The sequence below is a fragment of the Leptodactylus fuscus genome, chromosome 11, assembly GCF_031893055.1.
Source record: "Leptodactylus fuscus isolate aLepFus1 chromosome 11, aLepFus1.hap2, whole genome shotgun sequence".
In the NCBI taxonomy this organism is placed as follows: Eukaryota; Metazoa; Chordata; class Amphibia; order Anura; family Leptodactylidae; genus Leptodactylus; species Leptodactylus fuscus.
In genome coordinates this window covers 80,848,900-80,867,026 of record NC_134275.1, presented here as the reverse complement: position 1 = coordinate 80,867,026, position 18,127 = coordinate 80,848,900, and positions in this window count along the sequence as shown.

Sequence of the window (18,127 nt, the reverse complement as noted above, 5' to 3'; positions counted from 1 at the left end):
TACTACACCCACCCCAACTACTACAACAGCTACAACTACTACACCCACCCCAACTACTACAACGGCTGAAACTACTACATCCACCCCAACTACTACAACAGCTACAACTACTACAGTACCTACAACTACTACAGCAGCTACAACTACTACAACAGCTACAACTACTACACCCACCCCAACTACTACAGCTGCTACAACTACTACAACGGCACAAACTACTACACCCACCCCAACTACTACAACAGCTACAACTACTACAGCTGCTACAACTACTACACCCACCCCAACTACTACAACAGCTACAACTACTACAGCAGCTACAACTACTACACCCACCCCAACTACTACAACGGCTGAAACTACTACATCCACCCCAACTACTACAACAGCTACAACTACTACAACAGCTACAGCTACTACAGCAGCTACAACTACTACACCCACCCCAACTACTACAACAGCTCAAACTACTACACCCACCCCAACTACTACAACAGCTACAACTACTACAGCAGCTACAACTACTACACCCACCCCAACTACTACAACAGCTACAACTACTACAGCAGCTACAACTACTACACCCACCCCAACTACTACAACGGCACAAACGACTACACCAACCCCAACTACTACAACAGCTACAACTACTACAGCAGCTACAACTACTACAGCTGCTACAACTACTACACCCACCCCAACTACTACAACAGCTACAACTACTACAGCAGCAACAACTACTACACCCACCCCAACTACTACAACAGCTCAAACTACTACACCAACCCCAACTACTACAACAGCTACAACTACTACAGCAGCTACAACTACTACACCCACCCCAACTACTACAACAGCTACAACTACTACAGCAGCTACAACTACTACACCCACCCCAACTACTACAACGGCACAAACGACTACACCAACCCCAACTACTACAACAGCTACAACTACTACAGCAGCTACAACTACTACAGCTGCTACAACTACTACACCCACCCCAACTACTACAACAGCTCAAACTACTACACCCACCCCAACTACTACAATAACTACAACTACTACATCAGTTACCACAACTACAGAATCTACAACTACTACCCCCACCCCAACTACTACAACGGCTCAAACTACTACACCCACCCCAACTACTTCAACAGCTCAAACTACTACACCTACCCCAACTACTACAACAGCTACAACTACTACAACAGCTACAACTACTACACCCACCCCAACTACTACAACGGCTCAAACTACTACACCAACCCCAACTACTACAACAGCTACAACTACTACAGCAGCTACAACTACTACAGCTGCTACAACTACTACACCCACCCCAACTACTACAACAGCTACAACTACCACAGCAGCTACAACTACTATAGCAGCTACAACTACTACACCCACCCCAACTACCACAACGGCTCAAACTACTACACCCACCCCAACTACTACAATGGCTCAAACTACTACACCCACCCCAACTACTACAATGGCTCAAACTACTACACCCACCCCAACTACTACAACAGCTCAAACTACTACACCCACCCCAACTACTACAACGGCTCAAACTACTACACCCACCCCAACTACTACAACAGCTACAACTACTACATCAGCTACAACTACTACACCCACCCCAACTACTACAACAGCTACAACTACTACCGCTGCTACAACTACTACACCCACCCCAACTACTACAACGGCTCAAACTACTACACCTACCCCAACTACTACAACGGCTCAAACTACTACACCCACCCCAACTACTACAACAGCTACAACTACTACAGCAGCTACAACTACTACAGCTGCTACAACTACTACACCCACCCCAACTACTACAACAGCTACAACTACTACAGCAGCTACAACTACTACACCTACCCCAACTACCACAACAGCTCAAACTACTACACCCACCCCAACTACTACAACGGCTCAAACTACTACACCCACCCCAACTACTACAACGGCTCAAACTACGACACCCACCCCAACTACTACAACGGCTCAAACTACTACACCCACCCCAACTACTACAACGGCTCAAACTACTACACCCACCCCAACTACTACAACAGCTACAACTACTACAGCAGCTACAACTACTACAGCAGCTACAACTACTACCGCTGCTACAACTACTACACCCACCCCAACTACTACAACGGCTCAAACTACTACACCGACCCCAACTACTACAACAGCTACAACTACGACAGCAGCTACAACTACTACAGCTGCTACAACTACTACACCCACCCCAACTACTACAATGGCTGAAACTACTACACCCACCCCAACTACTACAACGGCTCAAACTACTACACCCACCCCAACTACTACAACGGCTCAAACTACTACACCCACCCCAACTACTACAACGGCTCAAACTACTACACCCACCCCAACTACTACAACGGCTCAAACTACTACACCCACCCCAACTACTACAACGGCTCAAACTACTACACCCACCCCAACTACTACAACGGCTCAAACTACTACACCCACCCCAACTACTACAACGGCTCAAACTACTACACCCACCCCAACTACTACAACGGCTCAAACTACTACACCAACCCCAACTACTACAACGGCTCAAACTACTACACCCACCCCAACTACTACAACGGCTCAAACTACTACACCCACCCCAACTACTACAACGGCTCAAACTACTACACCCACCCCAACTACTACAACGGCTCAAACTACTACACCCACCCCAACTACTACAACGGCTCAAACTACTACACCCACCCCAACTACTACAACGGCTCAAACTACTACACCCACCCCAACTACTACAACGGCTCAAACTACTACACCTACCCCAACTACTACAACGGCTCAAACTACTACACCAACCCCAACTACTACAACGGCTCAAACTACTACACCCACCCCAACTACTACAACGGCTCAAACTACTACACCCACCCCAACTACTACAACGGCTCAAACTACTACACCCACCCCAACTACTACAACGGCTCAAACTACTACACCTACCCCAACTACTACAACGGCTCAAACTACTACACCTACCCCAACTACTACAACACCTACAACTGCTACAGCAGCTTCAACTACTACAGCAGCTACAACTACTACCACTGCTACAACTACTGCACTCACCCCAACTACTACAACGGCTCAAACTACTACACCGACCCCAACTACTACAACAGCTACAACTACGACAGCAGCTACAACTACTACAGCTGCTACAACTACTACACCCACCCCAACTACTACAACGGCTGAAACTACTACACCCACCCCAACTACTACAACGGCTCAAACTACTACACCGACCCCAACTACTACAACAGCTACAACTTCTACAGCAGCTACAACTACTACATCTGCTACAACTACTACACCCACCCCAACTACTACAACAGTTCAAAGTACTACACCCACCCCAACTACTACAGCAGCTACAACTACTACAGCAGCTACAACTACTACACCCACCCCAACTACTACAACAGCTCAAAGTACTACACCCACCCCATCTACTACAACAGCTCAAACTACTACACCCACCCCAACTACTACAACTGCTCAAACTACTACACCCACCCCAACTACTACAACGGCTCAAACTACTACACCCACCCCAACTACTACAACGGCTCTAACTACTACAGCATCCACAACTACTACAACAGCTACAACTTCTACAGCAACTACAACTATTACAGCTGCTACAACTACTACACCCTCCTCAACTACTACAACGGCTCAAAGTACTACACCCACCCCAACTTCTACAACAGCTACAACTACTACCGCAGCCACAACTACTACAGCAGCTACAACTACTACAGTAAATGCAGCCCTTATAGCCGCTCCAGCTTCAAGTAAGTATAAAACAAACTGTAAAACACTGCAATAATTTTATTTTTTTCAAATTTTTTACTTCAGTTTTGCTAAAATACAGGTTATTGATTTCAATCGATACACTCTTTTATACTTAATGTGTCCTGCATCCATGTGGGTAAGAGATTCTATGCAGACTACTGTTTTTTTGGCTCTGTGCACACTATGTATCCTATCAATGGAGATTTAAAGGGGTTGTCCCATAACAAGGATCCTATCTAAGGGGTCATTCACACGGAGTAACGCCGGACGTATATCACAGCCGTACAGGGGAAGCATGTCTGGGGCACCTAACAAGCCCAAGTCACTGTATTACATCAGGATCACTGTGAGATTGTGATATGCTCGAGCTGACTTTTTCCCATAGGAATGCATTGACCAGCATTGATCGGCCGAATGCCATACAGAATACAGCAGAGTACAGTATGGCGGTGGTCAATGCATTCCTATGCCAAGATGTAGCAGTGCTGGTTATGCTGGCTACATCTCGGCATAGGAATGCATTGACCACCGTTGATTGGCTGAATGCCATACAGATTATAGCATTCGGCCAATCAACGCTGGTTCTGACGGTGGAGCCGGAGTCTAAGATCGGTCCACAGTAGTTTCCATTGTGGTCTGACTCAGATGTAGCAGTGCTGACACAGTGCTGCTATACGGAGAAGCAGCAGAGCTCAGCACACACAGAGATGCAGCAGAGCTGAGTGTGCAGCAGGGTTCAACGCACAGTAGCAGTGCTGAGTGTGCGTTGAACCCTGCTGCACACTCAGCTCTGCTGCATCTGATGTAGCAGTGCTGAGTATATGTTGAACCCTGCTGCACACTCAGCTCTGCTGAATCTAATGTAGCAGTGCTGAGTGTGCATTGAACCCTGCATGCCGGTAAAAACCGGTATTTCTAAGGAACGGCGCGGCGGAGATCACATCTAAAGGTAAGAGACAAATAGACTTTCTAAAGGCTACTCCGACGTCTTAGCCACAAAAAAAGAGGTTTTAATGGTAGAATCCCTTTAAACACTAAACCACACAAAAGTGCACCGTCCTCTCTACTGGACAAAGAATTGGGGCATTTCTCTAATTTTTCTAATGATCTTCACACACACGCACAGATCTTGTCACACAGATCTTCTGATATTAGTCTTTCTTTAGCCATCCAATTTGACATCATTTTATTTTTCATTTTCAGATCCTAGTGCTGGAGGCATGGCATTCTGGAAAATAATAGTAATAGCATTTGCTGTGTTAATTGGCGCCATTTTGGTTATTGTTGCTATATTTGCGGTAAGTATTTTCTTTAACATAGTGAATTAGTCATTCTTAAAAAGTGAAAGTGACTTGATTAGTAAATCTACAACAACATAAAGGAGATGTCCAGTCATGCAGGTTGTTAAAAAATCTGCTATAAAATCAGGAATCGCCCCCTTGTCGCTCCTGTTCTACCAGTTCGCAGTCCCCTGTCTCAAGATCCTGGTCCCCGGTGATGATAACCCAATATAGGCATGAGGCCATAGATTTCAGCCACTGTTGTGAGTGACTGGTTACTTTAGTCAGTGAGGCCTCACAATCTATAGACTAGAAATTCCTAATAACCCAGCCTATGTCTCTAGATGGATTAAGTGGATTTTAATTGACAGTCCAGGCGCGGGCACATCCATGGTTGGCCTATACCAGTATACCAAGGTCACATCGAAATCCTAAATGATAGAGTGAGCAATAATGCACTTAATGTAGACTTTGGACGAAAGTGGTTGATCAAAAATTTGCTCTCCTTGCAGGTCTTGTCTTTTGCGAATTTTGGAAGTTTCCTGAGTTTAGGCTCACCTGCCACTCTGCCTGTCACCAGTGCCACAGTCTTACCAACATACCCACCATACTACTCTCACTATCATGCTAATCCACCACCAAGTCAACCACCAAATTATCCACCAAGAGGACCACCTCATCATCCACATAATCACCCCCATAATCAACCCCACCGTCATTCATCAAGACAACCACACAGACGTGAAGAAATGTGAAGAAGTATTTCTCCGTAACGCTTTGCTGGCTATATTCTTCCTACCTATTGAGAACTTACGTTAAGCAATGCTTAGACCTCGCCTATAGCTGTTATGTAGTCCTGACAGTTATGTCTCAGTATATCCAAAGTCTTGGCCAGGAACCCTGAGCACCGCCTCTAATCTAGAACCTCATCTTGACCCTGGCCACATCGACCATCAAAATATTAACTAATGCTACCTCCTTATCAATGACTAATCCACAAATAACCAGATAACCACCTTGAAAACCATGTTTGAAACCATCTAGGCAATGTAAGGGAATTGCCAGCAGAGCCATTCCCCAGAGCTGCTGATGAAATCTGGAAAAAGAGAATGACCGAGACAGTGAGTCCTAATCTCGACCCAGCCCCTGTCCCTACCTACCTGCCACAACTGTCCTAATGACAGGGACAACTGGGCGACAGTCCTTTTTTTTTGAATAAGTGTAAACACTAAACGCAGACAAGGCAACACAACACAGAAGTGGAGTCAGGAAGCCATAGAGACAAAGCAGTACCAAATCGTAATCCAAAAGAGTAGTCACAAGAAAAGCCAAAGGTCAGAAGTCAGTAATACAATAGCACAGAGAACAGCTTAGCGAGGGCAGAGTCACAATAGCCAGCAAACATGTGTGGGCTGATGACCTGTTTATAGGAAGTACAAGAACTTGCCTCAGACTTGATTGGCAGATAAGCTGTCAATCACACAGGTAAGGCCAAGATTAACTATTAGAGGAGCATGTGATCCAGCAGGGCTGGTCTTCATATTGCTCACTTTCCCCAGCCAGATAATCTATATGCACATTATATTTGGCTGACACATATTATGTTACCTGAATGTTCTATTTTTATACTGATTGTATATTAATATATTGATTTTGCACGCCTTCACTAGAGTTATTATATGCAGCTGTGATGTTACCATATGAAATAAAATTACTTAAATCTTCACTTTACTTGCTTCATTTTAGAACTTGATCCAGAGATTTATTCTCGTTGTCCTATTTGGGTTTACTGAGGACGTTTATATCCCTAACCTGAGCCCGATGGGTGACTACGAGAGATGAGCGAACAGTAAAATATTTGATGTTTGTTATTCATTCCGAATAGCATGAATATGGAACCCCATTATAATCTAAGGGGAAAAAAGCTTCGTTTCAGGGGATCCCACCATTCGCCTCAGGAGGGTCACCAAGTCCACTATGACACCCCAGGAAGTGATGCCAACACCTCTGCAATGCAACTGGTACAGCAGGGGGCGCATGTCTGAGGGCATCTAACACACCAAAGACCCTCTATTACCCCAACATCACAGCCTAACAACTACACACTATACACACTCAAAAAAACCTCTATCAAAGTGGGAAAATACCTGGAAACCTTCTTTACTCCCCAAATGGATGGACACAAACCCAAATTTAAGCTCAACAAACAGTAACAACCACCCCTTTAAATCACGTTGCCCATGAAAACCACAGATGGAATAGACAATGGGAAATCCTTCAGTCCCCCCCTGACCTGTCATTGTGGATGTGTGTGATGTGTATATGTATATGTATGTACAGTATATATGTGTGTGTGTGTGTGTGTGTGTGTGTGTGATGTGGTAAGACCTTCCAAAATTCACTTTTCTAGCCCTTAACAGGAGCCCTTCCAAATTAAGTTCCAGGCCCGTAAGCTGAGCTCCAGCAGAGATTGGGGCCCTTCAGGTGACTTCAGCCTCTACCTGCAGAGTTTTAGGCCCTTTAACTTAGTTCAGCCTTCACCAGCAGAGATTTGTTGGCTCTTTGGGTGAGTGGAGCCTTTAAACAGCAGTGTTTTTTGACCTTCAGGTGAGTTGAGCCATGCACCAGCAGTGTTTCATTTTTTGTACCTTGGGGGTGAGCCCTAAAACATTAATTTTCAGGCCCTTGGGCTGGAGCTCTAAACGACTGATTTGCAGGCCCTTGGGGGGTATCCATGAAAAATTAATTGAAATAAAAAAAAAAAGTTTTTTTGTCAATTAGTACATAACGGAGAAGAGACTGGGGTTGTAGGAGGAGGAGTAGGATGAGTGAATTGGGTGCTGGCAGCCCCTCTCCAGTACCTGAACTGTGGACTGGATACCCAGCTGGATATCCACGCCTCGCCCACGTCCCCTGCTGCATGATTTGCAGCTTCACTGTATGTGTAGCTCTGAAAAGAGCTGTTTTTTACGTCCTATAAAACACTGCAATCTGCTTCTCACACTGACACCACACTCTCCCTATCTCTCCAAAACGAAAATGAGACAAAGATGGCCGACACGATTCTTATGAATCAGAGGTCACATGTTTTCAACAGCCAATGGGTTTTTCCAATTTTTTTTTCAATTCCTATGTTGCTGTAGTTCCTGTCCCACCTCCCCTGTGGAGTTATTGGTGCAAAAAAAGCGCCAGCGAAGGTGGGAGGGGACACAAATTTTTACTGTGTTTGCGGCCTGGTATGGCATGCCAGGTGTTTAACTATGCCGGCCACCAGGGAGTCGGGCGGCCGCCATAGCTGCCTGGTGTCTGCTGGTGTCAGCAGACATCCAGCGCTAATGCCTCCAGGCGGTGCCCACACCGACCATGGGCATTAACCCTTCTGACGCCAGTGATCGCCGTCACCTGGAGCATGCTCCAGGGCCAACGTCACATTGGCATAACAGCCGGGAGCCTTGTAAAGGCTCCCCGGCCTGTCTGCAGTGCTTTTCTTTTGCAGGCTGCTCTATGCAGCCTGCAAAAGAAATGACGATTTTTTTGCAATGCAATGCAATTGCAAAGGTCTGATCACTAATGCATTGTATTGCATTAGTGATCAGACCTTTGCAATTGCATTGCAAAAAATCGTCATTTCTTTTGAAGGCAGGTTGCTTGTCTGTAATGTATTACAGGGGGTTAATAAACGCAAAAAAAGAAAAAAATATATATGTAAAAAAAATAAATAAATAAAAGTATTAAAAATTCAAATCAACCCATTTCCCTAGAACACATATAAAAGTATGTAAATACTGTGAAACACATACCGCACATGTTAGGTATCCCTGTGTCCAAAATCGCCTGCTCTACAAATCTATAAAAATATTTTTATACTGTACAGTATTTAATAAATGTTAATTTTTATATTTAGCAATATATGTGAATTCTTCTTTGAAAAAAATAAGACACCCCCTGAAAATAAGACATGGCGCATCTTTGGAAGCAAAAATTAATATAAGACACTGTCTTATTTTTGGGTAAACAGGGTATGAAGCGCTTATTTTGCATCCATCTGTAATAGTGCTTGAGAAGCTTTTTTAACACAAGGAACCCCAAATCAGCAAAAGACCCCGACAAGGAAGCCAAAACATTTTCTAGCATAATCCAGTCTCTGATCTAATCTCTGTCCTCGACTTTGCTAATGAGATAAATAAACTTGCACTTCATTGGTAAAATGTTAAGGGAATATTGTCACTCTTTAGGGAGAGACCACCATTTAGGTGTGTGGAGACTTATTAAGCCTTTAGCACTCCACTTTGCAAGGGACCATGGGAAGAATATGCAAATCTGTCTTCCATGATGTAATTAGGAAGTCAGGTGCCTCAGTGTTGCAAACCAATAGAGGGCGCTCATTGGAATGTGCAAAAAAAGGGAGCAGCCTTTATTGGGCCGTATCACTGAGATTCTGTCTTCCTAATTACATCAGGGAAGACAGGCTTGCACATTCCAGTGAGCGCCCTCTATTGGTTTGCAACACTGAGGCACCTGACTTCCTAATTACATCATGGAAGACAGATTTGCATATTCTTTCCTTGATAAAATGTATCATTCTGGCTGTCAATTTTTTTTGTGCAAGTCAGGGTTTTGCACAAAGTGTTGCAATTTTTGTCTTTTTCACATTGTACACCCCCCTCGACACTTTTCTGAAAGAGGACATGTCAAGGGGTGTATAGAGACCCCAGAGTATAATAATTTGCCGCAAATTATGTTGCAGTGGCCATCACAAATTGCTCGGTTTTGGTAAAACCAGATCAATTTGGAAAATTTATGTTGAATTCGGTTTGTTGCAAATTGATTGGCCCAGCACTAGATAGGACTGATGGTTCCAATGAGTTAGACAGGGGGACCCAATCTAAGCTTTTGCACCAGGGCCTTGAGCTTTTTGTTACGCCCCAGCTAGCAGCTGTCTAGCTGAGCAGACATGTTATATTGGAGGGATCTGGTCTGATGATTGATGACAATCTTTAAGCCCTTGAGACAATATAAGATATTATTGATTAATTCACCAAAGAAAAGTCTTGAAAGAAGATGTCTCTTGTGGAAAGAAAGGATTGGTCATGTTGAAATCCAACATGCCTAATTCTTCCCGCATCAAAATCAGGACCAAAATACGTGGTCCTAGGCCCATGTGAATGGGGACTAAAACCTCCTCCCTACATATGCTAGGTACATTTCTTTCTTGGCTCTTTCTTGAAGCGATCTTCCAGCTGATTTTCATGTTTGCACATGTTAACAATAAGGAACCTGTCAGTTTGCTTTTCCTTCAAGTGCCGCTCTTATGTAATAGGTTTCATTTATATAGAAACGAGAGTTCTTTGAAGTACTTGTAAAAGACAAGTCTTTGCCTCGAGCCATCCGAAATAATTCACTAATGTACTATAAAGTTCACAAGCTCAGTTCAGTGACAGAGAGTCGGCCTGAGATCTCAGACATCTGACTTTTACATTAGACAGAGAGTCATTTGCTGATCGGTGGAGGTCTGACCACTGGGACCCCACCAGTCATGGGAATTGGAGAGTTTTGCCCCCACAGCTTGAATGGAGGTCATAGTCATATGCACACCCTCCTGTATTTACTTCAATGGGGCCATACTTTGGCTATATCTGCCAATCCTATTGATATAAACAGAATGAGGGTGCACCTATTCGCCCATCACCTTCTAGGGTGCAAAAGACTCCCGTCCTTGTGATTGGTGGGGGTCTTGTGGATAGGGGATAACTTTTTAAGAGCAGAATACCCCTTTATGTATCATGTCCACATAACTCTCTCCACAGTACCCAGTACACATGCCTTAGATTTTGGCGCATGCACCAGTAGAATAAGACGCATGCGCTGGGTATCTATGTCTATTATTTAGGTGCAGAGGATGTTTGTACATAGATGTCACCCCCGTGTCATGTGTGTTATGTTGGGTTAGGTTCTTTGATCCCACCCCGTTCCATCTTCTTTTTACCAGCATCTATTCGACCCCTGCATGGTCGGAGTGGACAGTTCTGGGTACCCCTACAAGTGTAATATAAAGGGGTGAGCTGGACCTCTATTACATAGATTGTTATGTTTTTTGCTGATACTTAGTATATATGAATCACTTCTGGTTCTCTTATATGGAACCCATGGAATAACAAGCTGTTATAAATAAATATCTCTATATAGTACTGTGCAAAAGTGTTAGGCAGGTGGAGAAAAAACTGTACAGTAAAAACGCTTTCAGAAATAGAGAGGTTAATACTTTATTGTTGTCAAAAATGAAGTGAAGGAAGAAAAGAGAAATGGACATCCCATCAATACTTTGTGTAACCTTTAGGGTTGAGCCGATCTTGAGACTTCAGGATCGATTTTAAAATCCGATCATTTTCCAGCCGATCCCGATCGTGAAATTTGCTCGATCACCAATCGGAATCCGATCTTTTTCGATCCCGATCGCTCAACCCTATTCATGATATATACATGAATAGGATTGAGCCGATCTTGAGATAACCTCTGACCTCGATCCCGCCGGAAAAGATCAAGATCGGAATTCCGATCACGATCGTGAAATTTACTCGATCGACGATCGGAATCCGATCTTTTCCCATCCCGATCGCTCAACCTTAGTAACCTTCCATCAGTTCTTCTTGGTACGTGTAGACAGATTTGGCAGAACTGGGCAGGGAGGTTGTTCCTGCCGCCATCTTGGGATACCAAGCACAGATCTCTTGTGGATGTTGCTTACTCCAATCTGTCTGTCTATTCATGACTGGAGGATGATGGGATCAGGGCTATATCTGTGGGGTCGGATCATCACTTCCAGGTCTCCTCCTCCAAGGTGCAAAGGTCACACCAAATATTGATGGGCATTGTCTGTATACGATGACTATGACCCCTTCATTCGTTAGGGATGGGGCCCCCCTATGCTTATCTCCTATGGACCCACTATTACTTAACAGGAAGATATTTTGGAAACGTCTAAAACCTTCACCGTAAACTTCACCTTTGTGTTCTGTGAATGATTTTGTATTTTGGCTCTCGCCACTCCCCATGAGTTTCCACTTCACTATGTTGAGGTGTTTACTGGTAATTGAGACACCTTTAGAAATTAATATTTCTCCACTGCAAATTAAGTAAGTGACTCATAATCTCATTATACATGAAAGTAATTAGAAGCGGCATCACGTATGTACGACATGTCCAAAATATTCTGGTGCTGAGAAATTTCACCTACGTTCGGATGCCTGGTCGCCTGACTCACGTTGGTGTCGGGTGATATTGTTTATTTTTGTAGTTTTTGTCTAAGCTTCAGATGTTGCTCCATTTTCTCCGATGTTGTGTTATAATATTGAGAAATCTAATTTAATGAACTGGTGACATCACGTGCCCATAGATTTATCCATATCCGTTCAGCCATTCCAAAGATATAAGCTCTTTTAGTGTTGATACTAAGGGTCTACTAGCCAAGTGGGAGGCAACACTGAATGATAGACCCCACACCCAAGGAAACCACAATGTTACTGCCCACTTGACTACTATACCCTAATTTGCATCAAGACTAACAGGGCTTATATCTGTGGAAAGGCTGCACAGATTTGGATACACAAAACCACAAAATTCTCAGTGTAACAGCGCCAATATGGATAAAATATCTAATATGGAAAGAATTTTCACAACGCACAATGGTTACTTAAAGTGTATTCCAAGATTCTGAAGGTTACAAACAAATTTGGTAACGCCAGGAAAAAAAATAAGAATCACAATAAGAAACACATATGATGAACAGAATGCCGAGACCTATTCGAAAAGTTTTTGGCTCCCCATGACCAAATGAGTCCAGGTCCTCTAAGGGTTAAATAATTGGCTAGAGTTTGGGGTTTGCTACTTAACCCCTGATCCCAAAGTCCCCCGACACCTAAGAAGACAATATAAATGGCGCAAGGTCGGTGGAGACTTCCTCCATTTTACAAAGGGAACTAGAAGTCCCAAGTTACATTTGGTCCAAGAAGTTCCTATAACTATCTCACACCTTTAAGTTTAATTTATAAGGGTCAGGGTCTTGGATACAGATGGGCCCTTCCTTACCTTTCCACATATTCTGAGACGTATGGCATGAGATGACCAGCTTTGATAGAGCAAGACTTGGGGAGATGTTGTCTATGTGTGGCCACCCACTAGTTGTGGAGGAAAATTTGACCCTAATAATCGACCCTTGTGACGTGAGTGATAAAAGTGCCATACTATATAACAATGGTGGCAGGAGCGAGTGTCGGTGTCTCGTCGACTCTATTGGCCTTACTCCTTTAGTCTTTGTAAACTTTCCCATCTGACTCTAAGACTTATTAGCTCATCCTTTATTGGATGTTTTTGTTTCCTCTATGGTTCCACATTACAGAGTCTTTTGGGGAATTGGGTGGAGGTCCCTGGCAAAGTTTGCACTGTAGAGTCTCCCAATAACACATGGCACCTTTTCCACTGGTTTCAATAAGGATCTTGTTACAAGTTTTTAGCTCCACATTGATTGCTAATAAGGAGTTAATTAACCATTAAGTGCCTTTACAGTCAGAAGAACAGAGAGTCCACATACATTCCAACAGGTTAAATCCAATGAGTCACCGATGAAGATGACAAATAATGTAGCCCGTAAAAAAAATCATAATTGCCTTAATATTCCATTTAAGTGAACCAAAGGTCAATTTACTAAACGTGATTGGGGTTGTCCTACTGGGATATGTGAGTTATGTGACACATCAGACATTGCTTACGAAGTCTATCATCTGGCCTCTATATATAAAGACGTTATTTCCAATTTCCTATTTCCATAAGTTTGGGATATTGCTTGCCACACAGGACTAAGTGATAGCCACCATGGGGACCAGAAAGAAGTCCAATGGGCTTCTCCTCCTACTCCTGCTACTGCTGAGAGGTGAGTACCGTCCATCTATATTGTAACTCACTGCAATGTCTGATACAGATAACAACAAATTAGTCGCATTATTCCGGTAAACGCATTTATCAGCTGAATCTGAGATAGTCTTGTTGTAATTAATTAGGAAGCGATAGAATATTTGTCATGGGCGTAGAGATAAGATCCGGGTGCCATGTTTTATTTGGTAGACTTGGTAGATACAAATGAAAAACATTTTTAGACTAGAGAAGTCGTGATCAGGTGGATTTGAGGATTTGACTTGAATTTGGGTGTCGTGGAATTTGCAACTTTTGTTTTCTAATTTTCTTCCTTTTCCGGCTGGAATTTTTTTTTTTTTTTTGCTTGGCGTCTGTTTTTTGGGTTGTTTTTACTATTTGTATGCTGAACTATAGTCTTGTTTGTTTTTTGTTTAAAAATTAATGAAAAATATCCATTAAAAAAATTAAAAAATGTTCAATAATGAGGGTGAGAGCCTTGGTTGAAAGAACCTAAAATCTATGAGGTAATAGTGTGTGTTTTGTATGATAGACCAAATATTTTTATACCATGTTACTGGGGTTACATCGTTACATAGTAGATGAGGTTGGATGAAGATATCAGTCCATCAAGTCCAACCTATAACACTACAATCCCTACAGTGTTGATCCAGGGGAAGGCAAAAAAACATACTGAGTAGTAGATGATGGTCTACAGATCCGGAACATACTGAGTAGTAGATGATGGTCTACAGATCCTGAACATATTGAGTAGTAGATGATGGTCTACAGATCCTGAACATATTGAGTAGTAGATGGTGGTCTACAGATCCTGAACATATTGAGTAGTAGATGGTGGTCTACAGATACTGAACATACTGAGTAGTAGATGGTGGTCTACAGATACAGAACATACTGAGTAGTAGATGGTGGTCTACAGATCCGGAACATACTGAGTAGTAGATGGCAGTCTACAGATCCTGAACATACTGAGTAGTAGATGGTGGTCTACAGATCTGGAACATACTGAGTAGTAGATGATGGTCTACAGATCCTGAACATACTGAGTAGTAGATGGTGGTCTACAGATCCGGAACATACTGAGTAGTAGATGATGGTCTACAGATCCGGAACATACTGAGTAGTAGATAGTGGTCTACAGATCCGGAACATACTGAGTAGTAGATAGTGGTCTACAGATCCGGAACATACTGAGTAGTAGATAGTGGTCTACAGATCCGGAACATACTGAGTAGTAGATAGTGGTCTACAGATCCGGAACATACTGAGTAGTAGATTGTGGTCTACAGATCCGGAACATACTGAGTAGTAGATAGTGGTCTACAGATCCGGAACATACTGAGTAGTAGATAGTGGTCTACAGATCCGGAACATACTGAGTAGTAGATAGTGGTCTACAGATCCGGAACATACTGAGTAGTAGATAGTGGTCTACAGATCCGGAACATACTGAGTAGTAGATAGTGGTCTACAGATCCGGAACATACTGAGTAGTAGATTGTGGTCTACAGATCCTGAACATACTGAGTAGTAGATGATGGTCTACAGATCCGGAACATACTGAGTAGTAGATTGTGGTCTACAGATCCTGAACATACTGAGTAGTACATGATGGTCTACAGATCCAGAACATACTGAGTAGTAGATGATGGTCTACAGATCCAGAACATACTGAGTAGTAGATGGTAGTCTATAGATCTGGAACATACTGAGTAGTAGATGGTGGTCTACAGATCCTGAACATACTGAGTAGTAGATGGTGGTCTATAGATCCAGAACATACTGAGTAGTAGATTGTGGTCTACAGATCCGGAACATACTGAGTAGTAGATAGTGGTCTACAGATTCGGAACATACTGAGTAGTAGATAGTGGTCTACAGATCCGGAACATACTGAGTAGTAGATTGTGGTCTACAGATCCTGAACATACTGAGTAGTAGATGATGGTCTACAGATCCGGAACATAGTGAGTAGTAGATTGTGGTCTACAGATCCTGAACATACTGAGTAGTAGATGATGGTCTACAGATCCGGAACATACTGAGTAGTAGATAGTGGTCTACAGATCCGGAACATACTGAGTAGTAGATAGTGGTCTACAGATCCGGAACATACTGAGTAGTAGATTGTGGTCTACAGATCCTGAACATACTGAGTAGTAGATGATGGTCTACAGATCCGGAACATACTGAGTAGTAGATTGTGGTCTACAGATCCGGAACATACTGAGTAGTAGATAGTGGTCTACAGATCCGGAACATACTGAGTAGTAGATAGTGGTCTACAGATCCGGAACATACTGAGTAGTAGATTGTGGTCTACAGATCCTGAACATACTGAGTAGTAGATGATGGTCTACAGATCCGGAACATAGTGAGTAGTAGATTGTGGTCTACAGATCCTGAACATACTGAGTAGTACATGATGGTCTACAGATCCAGAACATACTGAGTAGTAGATGATGGTCTACAGATCCAGAACATACTGAGTAGTAGATGGTGGTCTATAGATCTGGAACATACTGAGTAGTAGATGGCGGTCTACAGATCCTGAACATACTGAGTAGTAGATGGTGGTCTATAGATCCAGAACATACTGAGTAGTAGATTGTGGTCTACAGATCCGGAACATACTGAGTAGTAGATAGTGGTCTACAGATTCGGAACATACTGAGTAGTAGATAGTGGTCTACAGATCTGGAACATACTGAGTAGTAGATTGTGGTCTACAGATCCTGAACATACTGAGTAGTAGATGATGGTCTACAGATCCGGAACATAGTGAGTAGTAGATTGTGGTCTACAGATCCTGAACATACTGAGTAGTAGATGATGGTCTACAGATCCGGAACATACTGAGTAGTAGATTGTGGTCTACAGATCCGGAACATACTGAGTAGTAGATGGTGGTCTATAGATCTGGAACATACTGAGTAGTAGATGGCGGTCTACAGATCCTGAACAATACATACTGGATAGTTACTATTGGGGCGTCAGGAGATCACTGGAGACTTTTGTCAGGGCTGTTTTCATAGAATGCAATGTTCAGAAGCTGGATTGTAATTGATGATAATGGATTTAATGGAGCTCAATAAAAGTAATAATAATACTTCATAATAATTCCTGGGGTTGAGAAGATAATCTCTCACGTCTATTAACCCAATTTAATAAAATAACTTGATGTGTTTGAAAATAGAGGCCTCATTCGAGGGGTTGTTGGGTCGTTCTCCAATCGAATCTGTATTTTAAGATCGGGCAAGATATATTATTACACTTGGACACACCGCCAAGACATAAAGGTTCCTCCATAATATTTCTTATAGCAATAAGAACACGTAATAAGACAGAGAAACCTATTCCCAGGAATCCTATAAAATGACGAGATCCTTGGCCGATTTTATATGAATTACAAAATTTTTTTACAAAATATTTTCCTTAATTTTTATATCTAATGTGATTTTTATTTTTCACTGTTTTTATATCTTACCCATAAAGTATTTATTCATATTATTAAATCATATTTAGCATACGGTATATTTCAATTTGTTTGACATTTTGAAATTTATTAAATTTTTAAAATTCTCATTGCAACAATGAAATAGTTTCTCATGGAAATTTCAAATAAAGAAAATGTTTTAAATAATTGAATATAAAATACAAAAATTACAACAATAGAATAAAAGAAAACTTCACACTATGGATTTATTTTGAAAAGTTTTCCAAAATCCCCCAGCCCCCCCCCCCCATAATTTTTCACGGTTATATTGCCTATTTTGGGGACCTTTTATCACAAGTCACTCAAAGACTGGGGTCTATTGACAAATCCATGAAAACGAACAAAAATAGGACAAAAAACGGACATGTGAATATCCACATTGCAATCTGTGGGTTCTAGAAAACGCAATACAAAAACAGCCATCACAAGAAAAAAAAATTTCTTTCAGGAATTTCCTCTACTGATTTTTTTTTTAATTTTTTTATTATGCCCAAAATATTTTACTTTTGTAAAAAAAATAAAAAAATAAAAA